Source organism: Ictidomys tridecemlineatus, unplaced genomic scaffold (genome assembly GCF_052094955.1).
Source record: "Ictidomys tridecemlineatus isolate mIctTri1 unplaced genomic scaffold, mIctTri1.hap1 Scaffold_48, whole genome shotgun sequence".
Lineage (NCBI taxonomy): Eukaryota > Metazoa > Chordata > Mammalia > Rodentia > Sciuridae > Ictidomys > Ictidomys tridecemlineatus.
This window is the reverse complement of record NW_027523119.1, coordinates 1,977,069-1,988,437: the sequence shown is the minus strand read 5'-3', so window position 1 is coordinate 1,988,437 and position 11,369 is coordinate 1,977,069. Positions and strand designations below refer to the sequence as shown.

Sequence of the window (11,369 nt, the reverse complement as noted above, 5' to 3'; positions counted from 1 at the left end):
GCAAGTATGCTGAATGCTTTTGTACAATGTGGCCCAGTCGGAAAGCCTGCTGGGAAGGCTCCTGAAAGCACTCTGTTGTGAGTAAACCTATGGACCTACTAGTTAAACTGCAGGACTAACACAAACCTCTACATTTTCATGCATTTCATTCAAAATCATTGGCACTCTAAAATGAGATTATTTACCTTCAGCAGCTTTAAAGTCTTATAATGACTGAAAACTGAGCTTACAAATAAATTGAAATTTATCTCTGCCAAAAAAAAGAAAATCCATGTACTCTATGAAAAGAGCATAAACTTTATAAAAAACCTAATTTTGAAATGTATAATTGTGCTTTGGGATACTTAAACTTGTGGGGAGAATCTTTTGATGGAACTGCTGCTTCTAATTGGAAAAAAACTATATTTGGGGCTGGGGATGTGGCTTAGTGGTAGGATCAGTGCTAACACACAGGAGGACACAGCTTCCATCCCTAGTACTGCAACAACAACAACAAACTATATTTTGTATACAAATGTGCTAAAATTGAGATGTCAATCTGTGCACTCTACAAATTTGCTTAAGATCATCAAAGCAAACAAATTTAAAATATATGTTGAGCTTCCTCTTGTAAAATATATGTTGACGTGTGTAGCTCTAAGTTTTAAAAAGACAATTTCTAGGGAAAGATTTAAGCTGAACATTTTGTTCTTCTTAGTATAAAGAAACCAGAATGGAGAATATATTAAGCAGAGTTTGCTTTGAACATAGTAGATACCTTCCTACAAACAGATAAAATTTTTGATTTAAGATTCTACAGAGAAGCAGTAATTAAAGGTGTCAGTAACTTCAAATTTATACAGTTGTGAAGATAAATTTCAGGAAATCTTATAAAGAAAATAAGAAAAGCCGTATGAAAAAAAAGGCATTTTCTGGAAAATGCCAGTACCTACTATTGGAGAAAATGATGGCTAAGAAACTGATTAAACAATGTAAATAGTAGCAGGAGTAAGAACTCTGCTCATGCTATTTATAGCATGCAGGTAATTAACAAAAAGAAGTAATATAAAATTTTTACTATTAAAGTTTTTCTATTGAGGAAATTTGCTTTCCTCAATTTTTCAGCAATAAAAAATGAAATAAACTTTATTTATTTATTTTTATTCTTTTTTTAAAAAAAATATTTACTTTTAAGGTGTAGGTGGACACAACACAATGCCTTTATTTTTATGTGATGCTGACAATCGAACCCAGGTACCGCCCATGCTAGGCAGCACTCTGCCGCTGAGCCACAATCCCAGTCCCTACTATACTAAATGTATAGGTATCCTATACATTTTTTAGCTGAAAATGGACAGGATACCTTTATTTATTTATTTATTTGTATGTGGTGCTGAGGATTGAACCCAGGGCTTTACACATGCGAGGTGAGTGCTCTACCACTCAGCCACAATCCCAGCCCTGAAATAAAATTTATTTAAAGTAAAAAATTAAAATTCTAGATGGGCTGAAGACTATTAACTGCTTAGATGTAGCTGATGTTAGAATAAACTGTATTCCATGCTGGGGGATAGTTATTAGAAAGGCCCACCAAACCAAGTTTCTGGAATTTCCCCGTCAGGTAGAAACTATTTTAATTATCACACTAGCAAGTGGCTTAATGGAAATGAAATGTGATATGCATGTTTCTCATTTAAAATTTTCAGTAAACATATAAAGTGACAACTGTGAAACTGGAGTCAATCAGTGTTGCATGGCAAACTAAGTCATGATTAAAACTGCTCCATTTATTAAAAATAATAAATGCACCACATTTCCCGCTTTTCCCGCTCCGTCGGTTGACACACACCTATTTTCCCAGCAGATCTAGACCTCTGGAGGGCGCAGGGCGAGCCAACAGCTGGCGCCTCCTCCATGCAGCGAGGTGGCGGATGGCGCTGCAGCAGAGCGTCCAGCGCGGCCGGCAGCGTCCCCCCTCTGCCTCCTCGTGGAGTTCTGGGCTAGGAAAGCATCCCTGGACGCCGGGCTGCGAGCTCAGTGGCCTCAGAGGCGCGCATTGAGGGAGGGACGCGGCCTGCAGGACAAAGGCAGGCTAGCGGCCGAGGGAGGTGGGCATGGGCCGCCAGGGAAGCGGGGAAAGGGCTCAAGGGCGGGGCCCGTGCAGCTCAAGGGGACCTGCCCCGGCGAGCGAAGGGAAAAGGCACAGGAGCGGGGCGCTCGCCAACGAGTGAAGAAGGGCTGACGCCGGGGCGTGGCCTGCTCAGGCGGGTGAGGCCGGTTGGACTTGGGAGGCTGGGCCTCGAGGGCGGGCGGGGCCTGGGCGTGCGAAGAAAGGGCGGGCGGGGCCTAGGGGCGGAGCTTTGGCGGCACAGCGGAGCTTGTGGGTCCCAGCTGCCCTAGACAGTCACTGCCCTGATGGCGGCGGTGGCAGCCGCTAGCAGGTGGGGGTGAGGAGCTGAAGGGCCCGGGCTGCTGGGGCAGTCGGAGCTGGCCGTCGCAGGGAGCCAAGAGGAGGATCTGCAGCTGGGAGCGCACCCCAGCCCGGCAGAGGAGGCGGCTGCAGCCCGGCAGAGGAGGCGGCTGCAGCCCGATCCGGGAGCGCTGCTTGAGGCGGCTTCTTGCGCAGCCAGTGCCTGAGGCGGCGGCGGCGGCTGCGGCGGCGGGGCCCCAGGTACCAAGGGGCGGCGGTGGCAGGGCTGCGGTGCCCAGGGTCTGTGGCGGCGGGAGCGAGGCCCTCCCTTGGTCGGCAACACGCGGCTGTGGCAGGGCTGGCGGAGACCCCCCACCCCTCCGCGCCACCTCCGCTCTGGGGCGCCCCGCGCCGCGGGCCAGGAGGGTTGGGGGCGCCGCGCTGGACCCCGGCCCTCACGTGGGCTCCGAGGACCCCGCATCCTCCCGCTGACACACCCCAGGGACGGGGCGGGCGGCGGCAGGCGTGCGGTGCCGCGGGACAGCGGTGCGGGGCGCAGTCTCTGCCAGGTGGCCAGCCGCGGTGGCCCGGGCGCCAGACCCGGACCCTTTTGTCTCCCGGCCTAGCTGGACTCGGGCTGCCCCGCCGGCGCCGCTGTCCCGCGCCCGTGCTCTGGAGGAGTTTGCCTCTGCGTGGAGCGGGAGGTGGCGTCAGACCCTGTCCTGCGTGTCGCTCTTGGTGCGGCACAGGGAAGGAGTCACGCTGTAGTGTGTTTGATTCATCATTAGTGGAAGGGATTGTCCCCTTCCCGTTTCTGTTAACCAGTTCCCATCCCGCCGCAACCCTGGGGTTCTTTTCCTAGATTTTGCAAAATACCAACAAAGAAGTCCAGTCGACAGCCCCTGACTGCCAGGCATGGCGAGCTGAGAGCGCTTCCTTGGAGGGGTTGTTCCACCAGAAGGCCTCAGAGCCTTCTGGCCAAAATGAAGGGTGTCACTCCATCAAGTGCTTCAGGTCTCTTTCTCTCCCTTTCTAGGGTGAAAAGATTTCAAAAATCGATATTAAATTATTAAAATCTGGCTGCTTAGGAATTACAACCATAGAAGAAAATAATGCAAAAGGGAAATAGAATGAGTATCTTTGAGGGGTAAGTGTCCCAACTTATTGAAAGTGTCAGAGATGAGATGTATGGATTTTTGAGATTGATGGGTAAACTGTAAATAAGCTTTTAATATATGGCATTTTGCACTAAGATATTTTTGATTGTTTCATTTTATTTACTTATGGAAATTGTGGATTACCTGGACATCTTAAGACCCAGGAACCCATTTATTAAGAATCTGCTGTCTTGAAAAATGCACTTTATGAATGCTTTGGATTAAGAAGGTGTAAACAGTGGTTTGTCATGTCTGCCACATAAGAGATAATCTGAACCAGTTCCCTCGCAATTGCCCAGATGCAAAAAACTGGCAAGAACTAGTACTTGGAGTGGTCATCCTTCAACAGGAAATACAGAGCTACCTATGTACTATATCATTAATTCTTAACCGCAAATATTGAGAGCAAATGCTGTGTGTTTTTAAGAACAGTTCATAAAAAAATTTCATACAATAGTATCAAGAGTAAAATATAGGGAAAAATAGAAAGAAAAACTGAAGAAAAAGTAAATAGCTAAAAAAGTATCTATTACTAAATCAGATGAGCTGTGTTAGGTTGATTTAGGGAGATCCAGCAGTGAGCAGAGTAGGCAGAGTCCTACCTTCATGGAGCTTGAATTCTTATTTCTGTAGAGCAAGAATAGCTGAGGTAAATAAGACACATTAATTTCTGTTGTTGCTTTTTTGTTGTATTTTTAACTAATTTTGGAGTTTGATGATTTTTCCAATTCTGTTGTTAGTGGAACTAAGTTGAAATAATCACGTTTTTGGACTGGCTTCTTCCATTCCTGCCCCTTCCACTTCTGTTAGGGCCTTATGTGTCTTGTTGCACGGCCCTTGTCTAGAGTTGGCTTAGAGTGGAGCTCCCTTGGTAACCTGGGACTGCAAGACGCCTTCTAGTATCCAGACCTGGGGAGGGGCTGGAGGGTGCCTGGGCTGGGTCTGGTTGGAGCTCCAGGTGAACCTACTCTGGGGCCTTGAACTCTGGGGTCTTTGTGGGAGGTGTCTGGCACAGAGCTGGAACTCCCGACCCTCACCGTGGTCATGTTAGAGCCTGTGTTCATTTCAGGCCAACATCTGCAGGACCAGGAGTGAGTCTTCTGTGTGTGGCATGGCTTCCTGTGTCGCCCTGTGGAGTAGGAAGAAAGAGTGTCTTCAGGGTACCCCATATGAAGCATAGACAGAATGAAACTGTGATGACAATTTCAGATCAGTTGTATAGGTTTTGAGAGTTCAGCAGGAAACTCAAGTCCATGGTGGAAGGCAGCGTGGCTTGGTAGGACAAGATGGCAAACTGGGAGACCACCCTGACACTTGTTGCTGTGTCAAATAAGAGTCCCTCAATGATGGACTGTTCTTTCCCAGTTTTTTATCTGTTTCTGTAGCATTGATGGTTCTTCACTTTTCTCTCTCTCGACTTCTACCTTGAGTTGTCCTCGTACCCCTTCTGTTAGGCATATGTTGTATCTCGTACCACTTCTGTTAGGCATATGCTTCTTTATGACATCATTTCTGATGAAATTTTTATATGGACCCTCGTGCTTTGGGTGGCACTTTACATACCATAATGCCAGCTGTCCTCTGAGGGAGAGCAGCATAAAATGCTGCTGCCCATCTAGACTGTCGCAGCCTAGCTGAAAGAATGCCCAAACTCTTCATAAGAGAAAACAGAAGTAGTTGATGATTTAGGTCAGTTTTAACTGCAGACTAGGCTGGTATGGTGATTAATTTATTAACCTGCTGTCTGCTGTTGAGCATGAATATAGTTTTAAGTGGCCAGATAGCTGTCTCCTGTCTCAACTGGCTTCTGGAGTTTTGGGCACAGTCAACAAAGGGGCTCAGAGCAGGAGGGCTGCTGCCTTCTTGCCCTCACTTGTGGAGTGTTTTCTCCCCAGAATATTCTCCTTCCGTAATCCGTCTTGTACACCTGGTACCATTTCAGATAGCCATCGCTGTCCATGCTCAAATATTGTCAGATGAAAAGATCACTGAAAAGTATTGGGACTGTCCAAATTTAAAATAAACAAATCAGTGTATTTTCAGAAACAGTTTTTTCAGTCTGAGGCCATTTTCCATGGTGGCCCTCTTGCTTTGGACTTGGAACTGTGTCGGGTGGACTTCAGCGTGGACTTCCATTCATCTCAAGCCTCCCACCCCTCCTCCACCCTTTCTCTCCAGGCTGGGTGGGTTCCTGGGCCTCACAGAGAAGGCCTCCTGCTTTGTTGTGTGCTCTGGGCCATTTGCTGTGCCTGTTGTCCTGGGCCTCGGCCACCTGTGCTTTGGTGGCTCAACACATCAGCCCTTTTTGCATGTTGGTCTGCTCAAAGCCAGCCAAACTCTCCGTTCTCCTCTGCAGTCTTGTACTTTTATTCACTTTGGATAAGTCGTGTTTTTGCTTGTTTGTATAGGCCAGAGAGAATACAGTGGTACACTACAAATTCAATATATTCTCTGCCCAATTCAGGAAGTTTCACACACATATTCCGATTTTTGTGTGTTCCTGAGACAAAAAATAAAAATGTCCATTTTAACAGTATTGGATTCTTACTCCCCTGAAGTGGGTCAGCTGCTGTTTGTATGGGGGAGGGGGCATGTGCTGCATGCTCTGATCTGAGCCAAGCCCCGTCCCTGCTTTATAAGAGACCATTTCATTTATTTCTGTATGACAGCCTGGCTCTTGGAGACATTTTCAAACACACCAGGCTGCTTCTTCCTTCAGATGGGCAGCAGGAAGGCTTGGGTGTGAACAGGGAGTGCTGTCTCCTCCCTTCCTCCCTGTCTCCTGCTCCTCCTGAACCTCATAGAATCTCCCATTTCCAGCCGGAGGCTTAGCCTGTGGCTGTGCTCAGTGCTCCATCTGCCTTGGCCCAGAGGCTGTGTTTTAAAACTTTTTTTTTCATTATTTGAGTGTTCTTTCTTTGAAAACCTCCTGCTGACTGTATTCCTTGCTGTCACCTCCGCTATGTTCTCTCAAGAGTACCCCTGAGAGGTTCATTTGATGTTCTTTCTTTGTGTTTCCCCTACATTATTTTCTTTCATGGCTCCAATGTCCACATTAATACAGCAAACAGATCTGCTCCCAGAGCCTCTATCTGTTCTCAGTAGCATCTCTCTGCACGCACCTGCCCTTTTTAACCCTGGAGTGTTCAGACCTGCTTCTTTTCCAGTATTTCTGTTTTTTCATTTCTTAAATCCTCGGTACAGGCCATGTGCAAGATGCATGCTAAGTTAAGCATCAAGGCTGAAGTGGTGCGCCAAGTAAGGCACCGAGTTAAGTGGGAGGAGGTACACTGAACAGAACATCAAAACTGGACACACAAGTTATATTTGGTGTGCACCATGAAGGAGGCCATGGCATGGTGGGAGAGCATGTGATGAGATGCTCCTGCAGTGTCTGGAGTGCTGGGAAAGCTGATGCATAGGAAGTTCTCCATAATGGCTCCATTCTCTGTGTCCTTTCTACTCACAAGTGACGTGAAGATAGCAGTGCTGGCCTCACCTTGCAGGTCGATGAAGAGTCAGAATCTCTGGTTCCTAATGCAGAATCTGCCTTGTAACTGCACCCTAGTGTCCTTGAGATTGAGAAGCACTGCCCTAGGCTGGATTCTAGCATTTTCTTTGACTCTCTCCTATTATATTACTCCTGTCTAAGATATTTCACCTGTTTCTTGGATTAGTTCTTGAATTTCTTTACTAATTTAGAATTTGTATTCACCTGTTCCTGGTCAGTCTGTTGGATTCCTTTGTGCACAGTTGCCCAATGCCTTCTTCAGGTCCTTCCTCTTGCCTGTGGTAAGCTGCATAACCAATGCAGAGTTCTCTGCTTAGCATTGAAAACTCTTCATGACTCAGTTCTGCCTCCTCTCAGGTGCACAGCATGTTTCTATGACTTCAGCAGAGCATATGTAGCACATTCATTCTTTTAAGAAATATTTTCTAAGCATAGCAAACAGTCATTTTTAGTGATATGGACAAGTAAGCGTATTCTTATTTTTCTTAATGTTAAGTAAGAGTATTATATACTTGGTGAAACTATGAAACTTTTTAAAAGTTTATTTAGCCTCTTACTTTGTTGAATGATTTTGCTATTTTTAATTTTATGAAATACAATTGCTTAATTTTATGAATTAAAATAAGTGAATACTTGTTGTCTTTTCTTACAAATTTCTGGTTGGTTGTGATCATTAGTCTCTATTGATCTTATTGATGTCTTCAGATTTCATCATTTTCTTTTAAATTTCAAACCAATTTCTCTATCCTGTTATCCTAATCTCATAAAGATCCTAAATGTCATTGCCTTTCTAGTGCACCATGTCTTGATTTGACCACACTGACCCTGTGTTGGCTGAGTTACTACCTGTGTTCTTTGTCCCTCTGAGTACCCATGGTCTTCATCATATGGAGAAGTGGGTATCTCCTGCCATGTGATTCTGGCTCAGCCCTGAGGTTTACTGTGGTCAGTGGGACATTAGTAAAAATGACCTCTCAAACAGAGGCTTAAAGTAGGATTTGTCCTCCTGTGTTTCTACCATCATTTGCACAAGAATCTACCCAGGATTGGAGATGGTCCAGAGTGAGGACAGAGGTGAGGAGGGACAGACCCGTCTGCACCTATTGTCCAGGATAGAGCAGATCAAAATACACAGACAGAACAAAGGAGAAATCATTGTTATTTTGAGTTTTGGTATTTTGCTGTACCCTTGTAAGAAAATAGCTAAAACACAGACTGAGAACATAATATTCCAAAGGGGAAGTCATTATTTCTTTGTTAAGAATCTGAGCATCGCTGTTGATTGCTAAGCTGTACTCAGCCCTTTCCTGAGCCCAGGGCTCCTTTGTCCTCCTCCTCCTGCCTGCCCTCCATGGTTGCTCCTCGGCCACTGTTTCTTGCCAGAAGGACCACAGTAGTGGCCTCCTCGCCTGCCTTCCTGATGCTGGGTCCCTCTGTCTTCAGACAGTCCAAGCCTCAGATCATGTTGCTGCCCTGCTGAACCCCCCGAGTTTTTCTTGGTCGGCTCCCTGCCTTCCTGATCCTAGGTCCCTCTGTCTTCAGACAGTCCAAGCCTCAGATCATGTTACTGCCCTGCTGAACCCCCCGAGTTTCTCTTGGTCGGCTCCCTGCCCGCCCTTCAGCCTGCTGTCTCCCTCTTGTGCTCCTGCTCTGTGCTCCTCCCGCATGGTCCTGTTACCTTGTGAAGGAGGTGAGACCAGCCAAGAGAGGTCTGGCTGGCTGCCAGCCTGTCATGGCTGGAGTGCCCTCTTCAGGCCTGCCTCTGCCCTCTCCCTCTCCACTGAGCTCTGTGGAGTCTCCCTCTCCAGTCAAAACCACATCTCCCTACTTTGTCTTCTTTCTGAATTGTAGTATCTATCATGATCTGGAGTATTTCTGTGTGCATTCTCTTCTGCCTGTTGGAATGAACAGAGTGAATGCCTGTTTTATTCTCCTGTGTTCTTAGGCCTTAGGGACTCAGTAACTATTGCTTGCATTAATGGATAACTACTTATTTTAATTTAAAACATTGTCATTTTGGTCAGTTGGTAAGTTGTATTGCTTTAACCATGTCAGCCTTTTTCATCCATGGTTGTGTGTGTGTGTGTGCTTGTGTGTTTGTGTGTGTGTGTGTGTGTGTATGTGTGCAGAAATTTAAATATACATGAAAGATAGTTATAGGTGAAAGGATCTGTTTTAAACCGGAACTTTTGATTATTTTATTTCTATTTTTCAAATGATGTTGACATTCCCTTTTACTGACTCTTTTTTTAAGGACATTGCATCAGATTATGTCATGTGATGGAGTCTCTGAGGTCACCTTTTACCTGTCCATAAAACTATAATTTCATCTGTGGGGTTCCTATTTCTGAAAGATTATCAGTAAAAATACATATTCATTTGGAAAAAGGGGAAAAACTTTTTAGGTCTACTCTCAGTCAGTGTGTGTGTGAAGTTGCTGAGAGAAATAGACGTCACCCAGTGGACCTAGTGGGATTCACAGGGAAAAGTAATGACACCAAAGGAAATATACAGTTGGAGAAAAGGAATTTGTGGGGCAAGTGATAGATTCCCTACCTGAAAGTGTTTCAGTTATATAGTGAAATAAGTAGAAAAGCAAATACACATACACACCCACTTTTTTCCATATTTGCTTCAAATCTATATTTGATTTTGTTTTAAAGAAAACAATCTACACTTTTAGGAACCCTGTGTGTCCCTCCTAAATCCAGCCAGCCCTAGGTGAGCATCCTGTGAATCTGTTCTTCAGCCACGTGGCTTGAGCACAGAGGAGGTGTGCAGATCGGCTGGTAAGGGTTTGTTCTGTAGCCATGCTTTTGAAGCACCTTCATTCTAGTTACCCTTTAAACTCAAAATTTATTGAGGATCCAAAGAGCTGTTTTTTTATGTAGGTTATATCTATCAGCATTAGCTGTATTTGAAACTTAAATTGATAATTTTATATAATGTTTTAATGTAATGAGAATAATAAAACTATACATGCAAACATAAATAAAATTTTGATGAAAGAATACCTATATTATCCAATGAAGAAATAAGTGGGAATGAAAAACCAAAACCAGCACTTTTAAGTGGCTTTTTCATTCTTTGCAAATGGTTTTAAATATTGGACTTAAAGGACAGCTGCATTTCCAGCTCTGCTTCTACATATGTCCTCTGGAAAACCCTACCTTGACCTTGGGAGAGAGTGACTTTTTTGAAATGATCTGAGGCCTAGGGTCCCCCAGGCCTATCCAGCTTACACTTAGCAAACTGCCCTTGTGTGTGGATGGTGCCGCACCCCTGGTGTCACCCTGCTGCACCTTCTGTGTAACACTGCCCTTTAGGTGTGTCCTGTTACATGTGGCTAATGATTCACATTCACTAGTGTATGGGCAGAATTCTGTTCTGTGAGCCATTACATATTCAGTTCTCTGTTGTCTTGTTGTGACTCATTTGGAAATGTGCGCAGCTGTATAACTTCATGAAGCAGTGCTGTGCTGCTGAAAACATTCTCAAGCATCCTTTTGAACCTGTACTAGGAGTAAAGGAGAGAGAGGTGCTGCAGCCTGCTTGCTGGGGGCCAGGTTGCTGGGCCGTGGGGTGTGCATTTTCATCTTCCACTCTGTGTCATGCCTCCAACTGCCCTTGGAACTTCTGTCCATTTATGGGCTTGTAGTAGTGTGTATTGAATTTTCATTTTTCCACTAGGCCACCAGCTTTTGCTTTGTTGTCAGGTTCTGTGTGTTGTGAATTTCTGTTCTGTCTGTGTTGTAATCAGGATAGTAGTGAATGCATCTAGACTCTCTAATGTCTAATAATTATGTTCTTTAGTTCTGTTATGGAATTTTCATTGCTGATTTTTGTAGCTTCCATTTGTTGTTGGAATTCTCCATCTCTCACCCTTTTATATATATATCTGTTTTCTCCAATATTTTAATCACGGTTATTTTAAACTCTGGGTAATTTTTCAGCCTATATTAATTATCTTTTTTTCTATAGATTACTCATCTCTTATTCTTTGCCTTTTCCTATCTAACAGTATTTTATTTGTATGTCAGATGGTGATAGATGATCACCGTGGCAGAGAAGGCTTTCCCCCTCCCTGCTTGGCCAGGCTGGTGAGGAACTGGTGCAGGTGACAGCAAGCTGGGCTGGGGTCCTTGCTGACCTTGGGAAGGCCTCTGCTTCCTGTCTGTGCTTGGCATAGTTGGGCTGGTCAGCTCTGCTCAGCTCTGAGGGCTTGCTAATTCACTTCCCTGGGAGATGTTAATGTGTGGTGCTTTTGGCCTTGATTCCTTACACATCCTGGAGTTTTGTGTTTAAAGCAAGC

At 45.0% G+C, this 11,369-nt stretch overlaps 1 pseudogene across 1 annotated transcript in view; it reads left to right on the top strand.

Annotated features, from left to right (window-relative positions):
• The first annotated feature begins 2,332 nt into the window (after positions 1-2,332).
• Positions 2,333-11,369, top strand: part of LOC144373764 (secernin-1-like) — a 50,233-nt pseudogene continuing 41,196 nt past the window's right edge. The window contains exons 1-2 of the transcript XR_013433316.1: positions 2,333-2,650; positions 3,426-3,536. The product of XR_013433316.1 is annotated as a secernin-1-like (transcript). The remainder of the gene's footprint in view (positions 2,651-3,425; positions 3,537-11,369) is intronic.